The sequence below is a fragment of the Rhipicephalus sanguineus genome, chromosome 3, assembly GCF_013339695.2.
Source record: "Rhipicephalus sanguineus isolate Rsan-2018 chromosome 3, BIME_Rsan_1.4, whole genome shotgun sequence".
Lineage (NCBI taxonomy): Eukaryota > Metazoa > Arthropoda > Arachnida > Ixodida > Ixodidae > Rhipicephalus > Rhipicephalus sanguineus.
In genome coordinates this window covers 39,348,340-39,363,751 of record NC_051178.1, presented here as the reverse complement: position 1 = coordinate 39,363,751, position 15,412 = coordinate 39,348,340, and the positions used below count along the sequence as shown (strand labels likewise).

General features: G+C 48.4%; 1 protein-coding gene across 1 annotated transcript in view; it reads right to left on the bottom strand.

Annotated features, from left to right (window-relative positions):
- The window catches only part of LOC119385400 (monocarboxylate transporter 12), a 78,888-nt gene extending 63,733 nt beyond the window's left edge, over positions 1-15,155 (bottom strand). Inside the window, exon 1 of the mRNA XM_049413184.1 lies at positions 15,023-15,155. The gene's annotated coding sequence lies outside the window, so the exon portion shown is untranslated. The remainder of the gene's footprint in view (positions 1-15,022) is intronic.
- Positions 15,156-15,412: the final 257 nt, after the last annotated feature.

Below are 15,412 nucleotides of genomic sequence, written 5' to 3'. Positions count from 1 at the left end.
CACCGCAGAGAGACCGTCTGTTCTGTTGTTGCGCGCGTCGCTGCTGCTTTTCAGCTGACGGACGAAATCTCGTCGACGCTCTCCAAACACACGAGCGAGGTGGAACGTACCGCGCTATCGAGTAACGGGCGTCCACTGTTTTGAGGCTCCACATAGAGGGCAACTGAACATCCACGGACGGTGCCTGAAGCGCCGACAGATTGGCAGGTGGTGACGAGGAGGCATGTATGCCGTCCCTGGGCGAGAGGAGCCCGTGTGCATTGTTGCCGCGAAGTATCACGTCACCGGACAAGTAGTTCCCCGGAACCACAATGGAGGCCTGGACGCCGTCCGCTGGTGGTGGGATGGATGCTTGCCGCGGTGATCTACTTGCGGGTTCCATCAGCGAGGAAGCGTGACGGCGTTCCTCTGGAAGACGCGTTGCCTCAAGCTAATAGCTGGGGTTCGCCGAAGCCTTTCGACGGCTGCGCCATTGTAATGAAGAAACAGACAGTACCCGTTCGCTGGGCCGGCTGTTCTATTCACTGACTTCTTCTCTCTCGTCTTCCACTAGCCTAGCGCGCGCTCGCGCCCCACCGGCGCTGCCATCCTTACAATATATATATATATATATATATATATATATATATATATATATATATATATATATAGGGGGCCTAGGCAGAAGTTTTTTTGGTCTGAAGAGGAGGCCGGGCAGGCAGATGTGTTCGAGTGTCATTTTGTGCTCTGTGTGCAATGGCAAAAAAAAAACAATAATAATAATTTCAATTTCGGGAGGGGCACGGGCCCCGTGTGCCCCCCCCCCTCGCCCCCGGCTACGCCACTCTTATATATATATATATATATATATATATATATATATATATATATATATATATATATATATATATATATATATATATATAGGACGGCCGACGGAGTGAAGGAGGTCTGCCCCCCCCACCCCACCCCACTCGTGAACAAGTTGCCGTTGCAAAATATAGCCACGTTGGCGCATATCTTGTTCAAGGTCTCGCGCCAAGCGAGCCGGGATGTTTGTATTACGCCGGAATTCACAAGTTCTGGCGACGTCCCACAAACGGGAGCGCATCGCTCAGGCACCCCGTGATGCACCCCACAGGACAGCCCAGCCAGCGCGGAGAAAAGCTGGCCTCGTACGAGAGATAAGGAGAGGACACTAAGCCCTGAAAAGGCTATCCGTCGTCGGATGTTGAGGGTCAGCAGGGGATTAGTACTGCGGATGTGAACCCCCCTAATCTACAGGGGTTTTTAACGCTGATAATTGCACAGAATATGGTTACAACTTGTCTTCACTGAAATCTTCCGGCTTTATCGCGTGCAGCGGTATCAATAATATTGCGTTGTGGAATAGTGTAGTCTCTTTCCTTCTGGTGGTTGCTTCCCGATTACCGAAAGTAGTTGTGAAATGAGTTTATGGTGGCATAAAAGTGCACTTTCGTGGAAGAAACTAGCGACTTCCCAAGCAATAAAGATATCAGAATGAGCAGCGACGTGTGTACAATGGAGATAAACGCCCTTTAGTATCCTCGTTGCAACCACTGAACTATGGTAGACCTATGAGGGCATCGTAAATTCGATGTATCGATCGATTGATTTAATCTGAGAACAATGAGAGATGCCGTAACACAGGGCCCCGAAGTAACGCACAGCACCTCTGATTCCATATGATACAGCAAACTTTCCGTGCACGCAGGTTCTTGCATTCAACTAGCATGCGGTCGTAACCAGGAATCAAAATTTACGACGGCATGCTCAGTAGCATAAGGTTGGAAGCATTGAATTGCCAGGCTGCATCACTGATTGGAATAATAAATTAGTGTTCCGCAATCGAAACGTCACAGTCGGCCGCATGACGGCCAGCGCATTTTTAGCGACGACGGTGAATGCTGTGGACACAGGTAGTTCAGCACGGCATAGACGTAAAACGATAACTTGGTCCTGAATTGCGAACGCATTTCGTTCCCTCGCGATCATCCGGCGTTCACTGGTGGGGCGTGAAAGGGACGGTGGCAATGCGGGTCAGTTATAATGTTTGAAACGCTGACCACTGTTAGGAATGAGGTTGCGTGGCCCATCGCTACCGCCACCTTTATGGTCCGATGTCGTCCCTCAGGCTCGTTGCTGGGAATACGCGTCGTTGTACCCCACCTCTGGAACCGCTGTTGGGACTCGGATTGCGTGGCCGGTGCGAATACGGGTGTGCATCGTGCTCGGAGTAGTCAGTAAGGGCAAGGTGAAGAAGGAAAAGATTTTATGTACAGACTAATTACATGATGCAAGACTCAGTCAACATGACTGCCAGCCCGACCACGTCAACTGGTTCGACTCGGTTCGACTCCGTTCGAGTCGTTCTCCTTCTCCCTGATCGACGGACCGGCACGGCCTTAAGTCCTCTAGCCGTCCATTGTCCTGTTGACCGTCCGCCGGTCGCAGGTGTTGACGTTCTTCTAGTATTTTGACCGTCCGCCGGCCGCAGGTGTTGACGTTCTTCTAGTATTTTGACCGTCCGCCGGCCGCAGGTGTTGACGTTCTTCTAGTATTTTGACCGTCCGCCGGCCGCAGGTGTTGACGTTCTTCTAATATTTTGACCGTCCGCCGGCCGCAGGTGTTGAACCTCCTTTACAACGCAGGAGTTGAGCAGCCTTTCCATAGCTGGGCAGCTTTCAAGAACGACTGGCGTCAGTTGACGGGGCCGGCCGGGTGAAGACGTCGTTTTCCCCGGATTGCAGACAAAGCATGCAGGGGTTCATCCCTGCTTCCACGTTCGGTCAGGTGCTCTGGCACAACACCACTCTACAGGCGTGCTTTTGAAGAGAAGAAAACTTGCTATTATGGACACCGAATTGACGCTGCGCCGTAGAGGAAAAATAACGCAACTGCTGCAACTGAGAATACCCATGTTTCTCAAAACGTGGTGATCCAGAAACTGGGAGACACTTTTAATTGATTTACTGTGTCGCATACTGTTCATCTCAGCGCTACGAATTGAGTGCGAGCCCGAGCAACTATAAATCGGTGCCGGCACCCATGGCTGTTCGGAACGACTGCAAGAGTTCCACACACCGGCAGTGACTAAACGTCTGTCTTGTAAATCGCCACATGTTAACTGTTTCAGTGCGATAACAAGAACCTAAAGAGTTCTTCGAAAGAGCCGTACCACTTCAGTAGGCTGATATATATCAGAAGTTAACGTACTTTGTAGTAATCATCTTCGCGGTGACACAATCACTATCTCAAAACTTCACCAGATTGACACGGGCGCGTCGCCTTTTGAAATTCAATGCGATCACGCAAAGGGCGACAGCGTTCACTGGTGGCACTGTATCAAGACTTTACTGTGTGTGATGAATGCTAATGCGATCCAAACGCCTGGTAGGGCAAGGCGGGATTGGTTGGAGAGGACGCGACATGCTGAACGGGAACCTTGTGGCCTTGGCACTGAGGGCGCAATCGAATATACTTGCACACAAATGTGTACATGTGAGGTCAATAAAACTTGCAGCGAGGTCGGACGTGGCTGTTACGGTGAAAACCAAAGCAGTCGAACCAGTAATGATTGAGCTAATTTTTGAGCGGGCATTTTCCCAGCACTCGTAGGAACACTCGTAGTACAAGGAAGTAATGATCGCAGTAGAATGAGAGCGGCGAACACGGTCGTCGGTAGCCGATAATCTTATCAGCTGGTAAAAGGCGTCCGCATTGATGAAAGTGGTGTCGCACATTCCAGCGTTATCGCTTATGCTCGTATTAAATTAAGAAAGAACTCCATCACACGCGTTGTGCGTGCATTGTGATCACAACAACGAAAACACTCAAGGAGTTCCCACTGCATGCAGCCGTGGCATACGCCTAGCGATAACACATGGTAATGTTTTGGCCAGTGATAGTCTATCACAGCAAAGAAACGAGAACACGCGTCAGTGACTTTAGAAGATGGCCGCTGGACATTGTCCGCACTGTGGGTCAGCGTGGGAGGCCGAACCGTATTTCTCACGGCGAAGTCTAACCACCAACTTGGAGCCGCCAGATAGGTAGTTCCGGTGCTAGAGAAGGCCATCCGGCGTCTCTATGCGAGAAGCTTGATGACGCAATGCTCGAAAAGGTGGTGGAGTCGACGACTGCGAAAGCAAGTGGAGAACAACGCTTATTCAGGCATCCTTGCCGCAGCCTGCTGTGAACGAAAATGCTTATTCAACGTAGGATGGCCAAGCAGAACTTTCGGTTGGTGCACGCGAACGCGAAAGCGCGCCAGCATCGCATTGGCGACGGCCGTAGCTATAGACAAGGCGCACGCCAAAATCTTGGAACCTCAATTTCTGGCGAGCTAAGTGACCTAAGGGGTCCTTCAAGGTATACAGCCAACTAAGCGCATAGTGGTCTGCCATTACGCCGAAAAAGCAGCCTTATATAGGTTATGTTTTTGCATGATCGACTGTTGACCCGAAGGTCGCGCTATGAAGACGAAATGCTAGAGGCTGCTGTACTTAATTTAGGTGCACGTTAACCAACACCAGATGGTCGAAATTTCCGGAGCTCTTCACATTGCGTTCCTTATAATCATATCGTCATGCTTGCCGCATCGGAATGACAGACAGCGCTGCATGTGACCATTGTGGCAATGACGAAACCATTGAAAATATTTTATGTCAGTGCCCTCACTACAGCTCTGAGAGACAGCCCCTCTCAGCAGCGTTCGCTCGCCTCGGAGACCAGCCGCTTTCTGAGCAGTCAATCTTGGAATGTCGGAAAGATCGAGCTTCACGCCAGAAAGGAACGAAAGGGCTGATGAAGTTTCTGCGAGCTGCCCACCTCATTGAACGATTGTGACACTCCTCTCTGTGTGTGTGTGTGTGTGTGTGTGTGTGTGTGTGTGTGTGTGCTTCCCTCCCTCCCTATCCCATTCCTCTCTTCCTTACTTTTCTGTCTCCCCTTCCCCAGTGCAGGGTAGCAAAACAGATATGTTTTCTGGTTAACATCCCTGCCTTTCCGCTTTGCATTTCTCTGTATCTATCGTTATGCAAAACCCTAACAATTATTATCGTTGTTATGGAAAAAAATGGCGAGCCCCAACTCGCCATTCTTTTTCCAACTTGCTTTGCAGCGTCACTGCCCTGACGGAATGCTTTCGCGATGCGGTGCCGATCATTTGCGAGGCAATATTTTACTGTGTAGAGACCAGGCTCGATGCCAACTTTCTTGAAAATATCAAATGTGCTTCAGTTGCCATTATTGAAATGACACACAGCGTCATACAAAGCAAATTTGGTGACTGACAGGCTCACGTACGTGTCCTTGTGCGTAAGCAACACATGTACGACGTTGGCCTTCCACCTGGTGAGGAGTTTATAACTTTTATGAATAAAAATGATGTGTTGACAATGCTATTGGAACAATATTACATGTTCACACTTGATATGATTGTTGAATAACAAACAAAATGCTACATATCGGGCTAATCTTATGATGCACACAAAACTCGCACTTTCAGTTTCGGTTTCGCGGATGATGGGTAGTCTAACATTTTGCCTGTATTGTCATGTGGTCGTGACATTGAAGAAGGCGGCAGTCCGCGGGTTTAAGACGAAGCTTTTTATTTGGGCGAACATGCGCCCGCGAAACGCAGTCATACTATAAGCGATACACGCTTACACTGATACCGGCGAACAGAGCATCGGCCGTCGATAACCTGATCCGCGGCAAGGCGTGTCGGCATTTATACATGCGCCATCGAATATTCGAGCCTTATCGCTGGTGGCCGCGTTAGTTTGAGAATAAACTGAGCTGTTCGCGTTCGTGCGCTTAAGCCTAAGGGAAGATCCTAAAATTATGTGGAATGTTCCCAGACATTCTGGCGCGGTTTGCGCAACGCAGTAGCTACACGTGCAATGGGCCGGTAACATAAAACATAGAAAGAAAGGAGCGCGCGTGGCAGTATCTTTTTAAAGAAACTGCGTAGACAGAAACTTTATGCAGCGAAATCATCGGCGATAAATTGCGCACTTAACGAGACCAAACACCAAAAAAAGGACATTCTGAAAAAAAAAATCGCCTTTTCCACTTGGCCCGATACCGTAAGCGTCCCCCATTTCTGGTGCTCGTCTGCCTGTTGATAATTTCATGACTTTACTCGAACTTTATCTTCTCTACCTTTCATCCGCTTGAGAATGGATTTTTTCTGCAGCGACAAGGAATTTGTATTTGGTCTTGTGTTGCGCCGCAGCGTCTGTCTTGTGCAGCATCTTCCTACCGGACGTGGATCATTGTTTGTTTATTATCCCTGACGAAAGTAATCATTCTAAGAGGGGGCGTGCAAACACGGACACAAGAAAGACGTCAGGACATCCCAAACGCCGACTAACAACTCAAGAGACGCACAACGGCGGAAAAGAAAGAAGGCACGAAAACTTATCTGCGCATGCCCATGCAATAGGCGAACCTATTAATCCGGCACGCGTGGGGGTCTACGTGGAAGGTAACTGTTAAGGCATTCGATTTCATCTTTATGGAATTAATCGACGGTTGGCTCACGCATGCGCTACCACTATTCTCGATATGCCAAGTAGAGCTGTGCACGGGCCGTGTTTCCGAGCCCGAGCCCGGCCCGGGCCCGCTGACTTTGTCGAAGGCCCGCCCGAGCCCGACGGCAAAGGGCTGCGAGCCCGCCCGGCCCGGCCCGACGTACGAAAACACCATCCCGGGCCCGGCCCGGCCCGGCCCGGCTTTTTGAAGGTTCGCTGCGGGCCGTTCGCGCGATGTATCGCGTGTTCGAAATCGCGCGATCGCTCGGTTTTTTCACATTTGGAAACCGTCGCTCATCACCCGGAAGTCACAAAACACCCGAACCGGATGTACATCAGCGACGTACTAAGCACATCAGCCGTACACCAACAAATAACGTAATAATTATGCACGTGCATATGAAAAAAAAACTCGCATTTCCCCGAAGGGGAGTATGAGGAAGTGCGAAGCACGGGGTGATGCTATGAGGGGGCGCGTGCGACTAAACTGCAGAGCCGAGCGAAGGAGACGGCAGCGAGAGAGCACGCGCCAGCCGACCCACGGAGGTCTGGCCGTTTTTAAGTGCAAAGCACTTTTACTGATGATGATGATCTGTCTTCCGAACTCGTTCCAGAGAACCCGCAACGCGTTCAACTTGTTGGCGGCGTTGCGCACGCCCGAGATGGGGCTCAGGTTGTTGTCGAGCCACAGTCGATCGCACACCGCGCAGCTATATCCGAAGCTGCGGTCCAGGAAGTCTCGCTTGAAGCGCGCGTCCGGCCGATCGAATTCGAGGGCCCGCGCTCGCTCACGCATCGCGCGTCCCCGCGCCAGATCGGCTTCGGGGTGCTCGGCTCGCTTCGCACGCTTTCGTTCGGCGTCTCGCCGCCGGCCTTCATCACCACAGGCAATGCGCGGGGCGCGCGCAGCCACGGAGCGGAGGGCGGAGCGCGCGCAGTCACGTGGGGCGTGACGTCGCTGCGCCGTTGCTACAGACGCTCCTCTCCGCTCCTCGCGCTGTTGCTATGGGACGGCGGATTCAGGGTCGCTTATAAAGTGCATTCGCACTTAATACTGCGAGACAATGGTAAACGTTTTACGTACCAACATGCAACAAATATTTTATTTTCATTGCATACCTGTGACAGCGTGGCACTTTTGCTATACAAGTAGACGGCCTCATGCCAGCAACAATGGAGTTCGCTCGCCAAAGCCGTCACGTGTATGGGGTATGCCCATGCAAGCGTCAGCGCGTCAGCTTGCACGAAGGCGATCAACGTCGGGTCGCTCGTCGCTGTCGCGTGCATTTTCACTCATATGAGATTTGGCCTTAAATCTAACGCAAACAGTCGCGTGGCGCCGTCACTAGCTCAGGTGGTGTTACTTCTGTTTGTCGGAGTGCAACAGAGGCAGTGCTTTACCTGCTCCCCGTTTGTTTAAAGTAGCGAATGGAAAAGAAAAGCGGTAAAGGGCGGTCGCGGAAAAGGCGCTGCATGCGTGCTAGAAAACAATTCCCGCTCATTCTCTATATTTCTGGCTTGAGTTGGGCTTTGCGCCGGGCCCGAGCCCGGCCCGATAAAACTGCAAGTAGCCCGAACCCGGCCCGCGCCCGAGGTGAAAATACGTCGGCCCGCCGAGCCCGGCCCGCGGGCCGGGTCGGGCTCGGGCTTTCGGGCTACCCGGAGCCCGTGCACACCTCTAATGCCATGCCTCAATCATCAGGCGCGTTTCTTCATTTCTTGCCGGTGCAACACTGCGCATTCATCGAATTTGGCGTACACTTACACTCTGGACAATGTAAAGATAGATTAGAAGGTAAGCGTCCGGTTAGCGATCTCTTATGTTCCAACAATCTTTGCTTAATGCATCGGCCCGTCTGTCCTACGTAGAAGCGGCCGCAGCTGAAAGCGACCTTATACACCACACTTGTACGGCAATCAGTGAACTTGTTGGTGCCTTATACGAAACAAATATCGGTCCGCTTCTTGTCTTTTACTCGCTCATTCTTCCTCTGAACAGCAGTACAATTCTTACCTAGCTTATTGGCAGCCGTGAAAACAACATTAACGCTCGTATCTACTTCCTACTTCCTTTAGCCTGTAAGATACGCAATGAATGTACGGTATACCTACGACACGTTTCTTTCTATCGCTTTTTGCAACGATGCTCCAACTTAATATAATGGACTTCTTTAAACGTTCAGCGAGAGTGGCCACTGCATCACGAGGATACCCTACATCTAAAAGAAGCGTAACCTGTACGTTAAAGCTATCACTCATTGTGTGCTCACAAGACTTGGTGAGGGCTGGCTTAAGGCAAGACATGGCGATACCATTTTTTACAACCTTCGAGTGCTTGGACGAAAAATTTAACAGCGGTTTCGAAGATCTAGGAGAATACTGCCAGCGCACGTGGTTCTTCTGAAACGTTAAGGAATTGTCTAGAAATTGTATTCCATTATTCTGAGGCACCTCTTTAGTAAAGCTCAGCCCTCCTCCATTTAATTAAATTTTTCGCTTACTGAGGTTACCACTGTTTCAAAGTTCTCACCACTTAAAAAATCAAGTAATCGTCCACATAACGAAAAATTCTGCAGATCCCACGTACCGTGGGAATCGATGCTTTGCGAAGCATGCGCGGGATGGTGACTGTGGCATAATTTTTGATGTTGAGCGAAAGTTTACGGAATGACGCTAGAGAAATGTGGAAGTGGCATAAACACACTCATATATGCTGAAGAGTCGCGTATGTATAATATAACAGTTGTTTACAGTTGCGTAACGATGCCAACAGCAAAATGGGTATGTTACCAACACCAAACGCGGTAAGCTGTTATGTAGTGCTTATATTCTTCAATACTGAATAGCGCGAATTCGAACAGCACAAAGAACAAACACAAATGCACAGGACAGGCGTTACTCGCAACTAAGCTTCATTCAGGAAAGTTCTCCTGGATATAAACACAGCCGAGTGGCACGCGCAGGCACACTGCACGTACATGTACGTTACAGTCACAGATGCAGTTATGACAGTTGCGTTACAGTTGTTATGCTTATACTTGTCCGTAATGACGGAGAATGCACGCGCGTTTCGCGGACCCGTGTGTATGTGTAGAAGGGCTCCTTGACAGTTCTTGAACAAGGTCATCATCACCGTGATCAGTGAGCACCAGTAGCTAAGCCGGACTTGTTCATCGGATCCGTTCGTGATCGCGGCTACGAGGGGTCTAAGTATAGGGAAGTGCGAGGTATAGCACAGATGGTGGAAATCCTGGATGCCTCTTACGATGAAATGATATATGACGCCTCCTGTGCTGCACGTGGCAACTAGGTCTTTTGGTGCCCTGTCTACATTCAAGCAGTCTTTCACGCAGTGTAAGGACCAGGAGTTGTAGGGTCTTGATAAATCAATGTTGAAGTCACCGGTGATGATGAGAGGCCTTGTTCGCTCGGAAGATTTACGTTGCGGTCCACGTTGTCCTGGATTTCCACGTTGTCCTCATTCACGTGGTCCACGTTGCGGACCACGTGAATGAGTGCATGGTAGTTGAGCGTCTTTCAGGGGTGTTCTGTCTTCAGCTTCCTCACTTTCCTTGTGTCCGCCGCGGTGATGTAGTGGTTACGGTGCTCGGCTGCTGACGCGAAGGTCGCGGGTTCGATCCCGGCCGCGGCGGTCACATTTCGATAGATGCAAAATGCTAGATGCCCGTGTACTGTGCGATCTCGGTGCACGTTAAAGAATACCAGATGGTCAAAATTCCCGAGCTCTTCGTAACGGCGTCTCTCATAATCTTATCGTGGTTTTGGGACATAGAACCCCAACAATTGCGTGTCACTTTCCTTGCGTGTCAATGTGTGTGTTCGCGTTTACTGTGTTGGTTGAGATTGTATCACCTGTGGCACATACTCGCTTAACAAACTCTGGTATGCGGGTATGTGCCACACGTGACTGAGAGAAAGGGTTTCATCACGTACGCGACAGGTATTTTGCGCTATTCATGTCATGACGAGTGAATCGTGTTCGTTATACACTGATCCCCTGCTATGCCAATTTTGGTACATTCGAAGTAATAGAGACGACCAGGAGAGCGCCCAGACGTAGGCGGCTAGATAGATAGATAGATAGATAGAGAGATAGATAGATAGATAGATACGTAGATATAAACGCCCAAAGTGCCTGAGGTTCGCTAAGAAACGCTTCGCATTTAAAAACTTTAATAACCGAATTACTTTATGGCGCCTTCCAAACGTTTGTTAATCTTACTAAGTTATAAATCACTAAGAACCGGAGCAACCTTAGAACCAATACATATCCCTGATTTCTGCACATAAAAGCCTTCCTTGTTCCAACCTACCAGCGTCGACTTTAAATACATAAAAAGAATTTCTAGAAAAGCCCCGGTAGAAACACCACATTTATCCGTGAAAACCGTCTCGTGCCCTTGTTCGTTAATACATTCATTACCACATTTTAACAAGTCTTCGTGCGGCAAGGAGTAATAAAAGTATGCAATATCCATACTAAAAGCTTTACAGCGGCCGGGGTTCTCTGAGAGGAATTGAACTAGCACCTGAGAATTGCGCATACTAAAAGGGTCTGAAAAACTCAGAGTTTAAGCAGTTCTGCAAATGACTTGATACAGCGACTTGCCAGGTGCCTTGCTCTGAAACGATTGCTCGAAACGAAATCTCGTTCCTATGCGTTTTCGCTGAAAAAAAAAAAAACAATTCTAAAGTAAGTGATTTAGCATTCTTGATATTACAAGCTATTCTCTCAAGGTTATGTTTTAACAAAAGGTCGACAGCACGTTGCCTAACTACGGATAAGTATTCATTCCTAAAATGAATGCTTATCAACTAGCTCAGCTCTCAGTTACACGAAAGTAATGTTCTTAAGGAATTTCGGTATGTTGACGATGTTTTTATCCGTTTAAATAAGCCCCGTTTTATAACCTCAGAAAAGTCTGTTGATGCTATTATTGACCCTTTTCGACAGTGTGGGGAGGGCTTGGCCTTCACCAATGAATTACCCACTGACAACTCGCTGCAGATTTTAGATCTACGTCTCGCTTTAGCTGATTATATATGTTGGAGCTATAGTCGCCGGGCGTAGAATGCATTGTTGTCATATGATTCCGCGGATTCGACGCTTGTCAAGAGAGGGATTGCCAAACTGTGTCTGCGATCCGCTGTCACGAAATCATGCCGACATGCAATGCGAGATAGTTTTAATGATCAGATTCGGCGTTTATTTGTTGCCGGTATCCTTGCACGGTAGTTAGCGCAAGCGTAGAGGTTCTTCTGCGTGAAGCAAAAGCAGCCCGTTTCTTTGTGAACCCTGGCGCATCGTAGGAGGCGTCCAGAAGTGATGCCATAGATGCATCTTATATCCCACAACTTGAAAAAGATAGCGAGCAGGCACGATCTGCCGATTGCCTTTTCCGCCCCTCTTAAGCTGGCTGCGCTCCGTCCCAGAATAGCTTCTGCTAAGAAGAAACCCAGTGGTTGCGGAAAAAAGCACGCTTTGGCGTATGTAAGATGCGCGACTGGCGTCGTCTACGAAACTCCACTATCATGTGGAAAATCTTAGGTCGGACAAACCCAGCGCTGCGTGAACGATCGTGCGAGGGAACAGGAGCTGTCAATTAAAAGCGACGGGAAGGCGCATTTGCCTGCGCATTGTCAAGCTTGTATGTGCGCACCCATTTTCCGAAACATCAAGATATTGGGCAAGAGCAGTGATACCGGAGTCCGCGAATTGATGAAGGCCTTTTATACATCTGTAAGACATTTGCTTGTGCATGTTTGTTTATGCGTGTATATAGAAGGGTGACGAAAAATAAATGTCACTTGAAAGTTTGCGCTCGTGTGTGTTCGTCTCACTGTGCCCCTGTTTGTCATTTTGCGCATACGAGTTTTAATTTGAAGGATGAAGTTTTATAGAATGGGAACAGATAAAGGAGGGAGACTTTGTTCAATAGAAGCCAGTTAGAGGTCAACTGAAAGAGCTGCACCCATAGATCGTCCTGGTCTGCAGTATTCCTAAAAACAAATAAATAAGTAAATAAAAGTAAGATGTCAACGGGGGTTTCAAACTAACCAATTCCGTATTCTTAACCGTTGTAACTGGAATTCACAATTTTTTGCAATCGTATTTTCTAAGCAAAGGTTTCTCTCTCAAGAAATGGGAAGTTGCACTCGACATGTGTTCCTTGGTTAATGTCTGCACCGCAGTTCTTTGTGCGAGAAATTCTTAACATGCATTACCCGTAGTTGTGGTTACAGTACGCACCCAAAGACCTGAACAACATGTTGCCAAATTTTCTGAACTTGCAAGATTAGAAATAAAGGGTTTTTTATGTTTTCTTTTTGCCTGTAGCCAACTGATACGCACTACAACTCTATGCACACAGCATGCGCATTGAAGCCGCCCTATACTCACTGCTAAAGCGCTTTTTGTATTTACTTCTTACTACGTTACGCATCTACGTTGGGCTCGTTTATATGGAGGCATGGCGTAAAGGCTGCCTATAGCCATTTTCAGCATGCGAACTAGCGCCTGCGAATCGTTCAAGTATTGCTCGTATGCCACGCGTATAGCAAGTGAGCAGTTAACCTCTTTTTGCCGCCAACATTTCGATGTACGTACATTCCCCCATCCTTTGATTTTAGAACTATCGCACGGCGAACGGTGTCACTGATATTGATACCTTCGTCCAGACAGACCACAGAAATCGCTTTGATGATGAAAAGCTGAAGACAGAGCAGGCGAGGTGGGGAAAGTAACATTACGCCGGATAAGCGTCAGTTATAACTATTGCAATTTGCGAGACAAACGCGGTCATTTTCGTCCGAGGGTAACACATATTTGACGTTTTTTTTTTTCTCCCTAAAACTGGGCTAAATTTTACGGGAACGTAAAGCACGCCGGAGTGTCTTTCACTTTCAAAACATTGGCAATCAAAAAGGGTCAATCCTGACTATAACCTGGACTCAAAAGAGCAGTTTCAAACCGAAAAAGAGCCAAATGCTGCGCCTGTTTGAATGAAACTGAGCCAGATCCATTAAACCAGCGCTGTGTGAACAATCGTGACCAAAACAACTAACGTGTGCGAATGGAATTTGTTTCACTTATTACTTAGTTGCTTTGCTATCGTGATTTCGCTCCAAATTTACTTTTTCTTGAGCGAGTTGCTGCTTACTGAAGGACTTCATATTGTAGGACAAAAGTGGAATGGAAAGAGCAAGAGGTTGACTTTCCTACTTCTTTCGGCCTCTTAGTGTTCCTTTTTCGTGTTTTGCGTTAGAGGATAATGTCCTTCTTTCGCTCAAACACAGCATATTTAAAATAGAAGACAACGCAAATGATATTCGGCACCGAACTCTTCCCCGAAGAAGAAGAACGGCTCATAAAAGGCGCGGCCTTAAACCGTGTATAAGCCAGCTAAGAAGAAGAACAGCTGAAGCACTTTTTGGAAGCCTTCAATAGATACCAAGAACAAGAAAACGCCGCCGACAGTCCAGAACAGTGCGACTTGTCGCAAAGAAGGACCACTCGTTCTTCAAGTCTAGTGATCGCCATTATGCCCATGAAACCAAGCATGGCACCGAAGAAAGCAGAAGATGTTTTAATTTTGTCGCAAGATATTGCTGTGTCGTTGATTCACTGCCATTTAGACTACTTTTGCAAGTCCAAATGAAATGTTCCAATCGTTGGGAGCCAAATGGAAATTTTACTCCTGGACACCGGCAATAGTGGGCTATGCAGATTTTAGCCGCAATCATCTATTTTACGGATAGCTTTTGTTCCCGCTATATTGGGCTGTTAACCTTACCGTTTTGTACTAAACGAACAATGCTGTGGTCTACGTATATACCCAAAAACTATTGGATTGGTGCATTCGACGTTTCCTCGCCTTATCAATTACCTTAACGAGATACAAAAATAACAAAACATTCGTTTAACAGTCCGAGGTGGCGGCCTCCGTACCTATTACGCAAAATCGTCTATTTTGGTGACATGAGCACACTGGCAAAAAATTGTTGGAGCAGGTCCGACCGTATTGTCAGTAGCAAAAAACTGCATTTTTCTCAGTTGCACTTAAAGTGGACTTGGCTTTTATAGAAATAAAAACACCGCATATATAATGGTTTCGCTTCTAAATACAACATTAGTTGAAAGTAGCGCCTGTCTTGTGCATTCGTTCGTCTTCTGTTCCTCTCGCGCTATGCTAGGCTGATCACTGTGCTTGCCATTTCATAGGAGTATCCCTGAATTGGCAAAGTTCCATCCGTGCTCCTTAGCTTTCACTAGAGAGCTCATTTAGCCCTGCTAAGTCGTATATGGAAGCCAAAGGAAAAATTGAATCTCTATATGAACCGTAAATAGCGCTTTGCTCATTGTAACGTCACCAATAATCGCAATGAGATTATTATGAAGCGATGCAAGCGCCTCACGAGCGCACATAGGCGCGCTCCGCATTGGCTTCGAACAAGGCACTCACCTAGCTATGAAGTGCGTCCTTATTCCATGGTGTGTACAATCTTTCGGTCAGCGCGCACTTTTCGGTGTCCTAAACTCGGAAAGCCCGCCTTCTCCAGCTCACAAGTGAAGCGTCTCACCAAACCGCCAGTCGGCAACAGCGGCTTACTCCAGCAAGCGCATTCGAAGCGGCCACACGAGCGGCCTCCAGCAGCAGACGACTCCTGGCACCGTGCCACCGATATGACGGGAAAGCGGCTCTCGCAAACGGCGGCGCGCGCAACAACGCTCAAGCCGCAACAAAACGCCTTCCACGGCCGTGTTCGTGGACGCGGCGTCGCTATCAGGACAGACTTTGGCAACAGCGATCGGTGGCCTCCCTCGATTCCTCCGCTCACGGGGCTTGCGAGCG